Consider the following 3,003-nt stretch of genomic DNA (forward strand, 5'->3'; position numbering starts at 1 on the left):
GACCCCGGGATAAGCGGTTGAAGATGAATGAATGAATGAACAAAACGGGAATAACTACAGGGGAAACAAGGACACTAAAGACGAGACGGTCGAGGGAAACAGGAACGCAGGAAACAGGTTAATGAGAACAACGGTCCGGCGCTGCATGCACGCCACCTCCGGCTTCTTATATCCCTGGAGGTGATCAGCGTAACTTGCTGCAGCTGGGGTGGAACCAGGCGTACCTGCTCTTGGACAAAACCAAAACACAGGGGAGAAACATGCAGGGAAATACAGACAGAGGGAGACAAACTCACACAAAAGGGAGAGGAGGGACTGACAGAACCGAGTCCTAACATATATGCTGTAATTTTAAATTTACAGTGAAAAGTTTAACAGTGCAGTTTTCATCTGCCGTCCCCAGGCCATGATGTGAAAGGCAAATAAAACAATTTAAAAAAGAAGAAAAGAAAAGAAAAAGAAGGAAAAAGCACACAACATGTACAATATAACACAAAATACAAATGCAAACAGTTTCTATACAATTAAGAAAAAATACAACATCACAACGGAACATTTTATCATCAAAACATCTCAACAGGCTCATCTTTAAGTGTTGATCAGCCACATTTTCAGGTTGTATGTGAAGAACTTGTATGTTGTTAGAAGGTAATTAATAGTGCTGCTTACACTTCTGATGGAATCTCGCAAGTGTTACCTTTGTTGTAATACCAAAATAATGCACATTGAGCTTGTAATTACAGAGATATACCCTATTTACTCTGAGCATGTCATTTTCGAGCAGGAACCTCAAAATGGGACCCAGGGAAGAACAGGTTAAGGAACAATTCTAGAATGTTGAATCACATTTCTAGAATGTTAAGTCAAAGTTCTAGGAGGTTATGTCACAGTTCTAGAATGTTATGTCAAAGTTTTAAAATATTAAGTTACAATTCTCAAATGTTAAGTCACATACCTAGTGTGTTAAGTGCACATTAACATATTCTTTTAATCCTTCACTATGCTATTCACTAGAGTTCATATTAATCTGATCTCGGTAAAAGACATCATGGGACATTGGTTTCCAGAGAAGTCGAGTTAAAAAAAAGTTAAATCACAGTTCTAGAATGTCAAGTCAAAGTTCTAGAATGTAAATTAAAAAAATCTAGAATGTTAAGTAACAATTCTAGAATGTTAAGTCAGTTCTAGAATGTAAAGTCACAAACCTGGTATTATAAGTGCACTATTCACTAGAGTTCATATTAATATGATCTTGGAGGGTCATCATGGGACATTGGTTTCCCAGAGAAAGTCAGTTCAAGAATTTAAAATCACAATTCTTCAATGTTAAGTCAAAGTTCTAGAATGTTAAGAAACAATTCTATGATGATGAGTCACAGTTCTAGAATGTCAAGTCAAAGTTCTAAAATGTTAAGTAACAATTCTAGAATGTTAAGTCACAGTTCTAGAATGTCAAGTCAAAGTTCTAGAATGTTAAGTTAAAGTTCTAGAATATTAAGTAACAATTCTAGAATGTCAAGTCACACACCTGGTATTATTAAGTGCACACAAACATATCATTGCTTTGATCCTGCATTAGGTTATTCACTAGAGCTCATATTAATCTGATCTTGGAAGGTTATCATGGGACATTGGTTTCCAGAGAAGGTCAGTTCAAGAATGTAAAATCACGAGTCTAGAATGTTAAGTCAAAGTTCTAGAATGTTGAGTTACAGTTCTATATTGTTATGGTTAAGTCCTAGAAAATGATGTCACTGTTTTAAAATGTAAGGTAACAGTTCCAGGATCTTAAGTTACAATTCTAGAATGTTTAGTCACAGTTCTAGAATGTCAAGTAAAAGTTCTAGAATGTTAAGTAACAATTCTAGAATATTAAGTCACAGTTCTAGAAAGTCAAGTCAAAGTTCTAGAATGTTAAGTAATAATTCTAGAATATTAAGTCACAGTTCTAGAATGTTAAGTCAAAGTTCTAGAATGTTGAGTTACAGTTCTATATTGTTATGGTTAAGTCCTAGAATATGATGTCACTGTTTTACAATGTAAGGTAACAGTTCCAGGATCTTAAGTTACAATTCTAGAATGTTAAATCACAGTTCTAGAATGTCAAGTAAAAGTTCTAAAATGTTAAGTAACAATTCTAGGAGGTTATGTCACAGTTCTAGAATGTTATGTCAAAGTTTTAAAATATTAAGTTACAATTCTCAAATGTTAAGTCACATACCTAGTATGTTAAGTGCACATTAACATATTCTTTTGATCCTTCACTATGTTATTCACTAGAGTTCATATTAATCTGACCTCTGTAAAAGACATCATGGGACATTGGTTTCAAGAGAAGTCAAGGTCAAAATTTGTTAAATCACAATTCTAGAATGTTAAATCACAGTTTTAGAATGTCAAGTCAAAGTTCTAGAATGTTAAGTAACAATTCTAGAATGTTAAGTCACAGTTCTAGAATGTCAAGTCAAAGTTCTAGAATGTTAAGAAACAATTATATGATGATAAGTCACAGTTCTAGAATGTCAAGTCAAAGTTCTAAAATGTTAAGTAACAATTCTAGAATGTTAAGTCACAGTTCTAGAATGTCAAGTCAAAGTTCTAGAATGTTAAGTCAAAGTTCTAGAATATTAAGTAGCAATTCTAGAATATTAAGTCACATACCTGGTATTATAAGTGCACACAAACATATCATTGCTTTGATCCTGCATTAGGTTATTCACTAGAGTTCATATTAATCTGATCTTGGAAGGTTATCGTGGGACATTGGCTTCCCAGAGAAAGTCAGTTCAAGAATCTTAATCACAATTCTAGAATGTTAAATCGCAGTTCTAGAATGTTAAGTCACAAGTTCTAGAATGTTGAGTTACAGTTCTATATTGTTATGGTTAAGTCCTAGAATATGATGTCACTGTATTAAAATGTAAGGTAACAGTTCCAGGATCTTAAGTTACAATTCTAGAATGTTAAATCACAATTCTAGAATGTTAAGTCAAAGTTCTAGAA

This window comes from Echiichthys vipera (assembly GCF_963691815.1).
Source record: "Echiichthys vipera genome assembly, chromosome: X".
Taxonomy (NCBI): Eukaryota; Metazoa; Chordata; class Actinopteri; order Perciformes; family Trachinidae; genus Echiichthys; species Echiichthys vipera.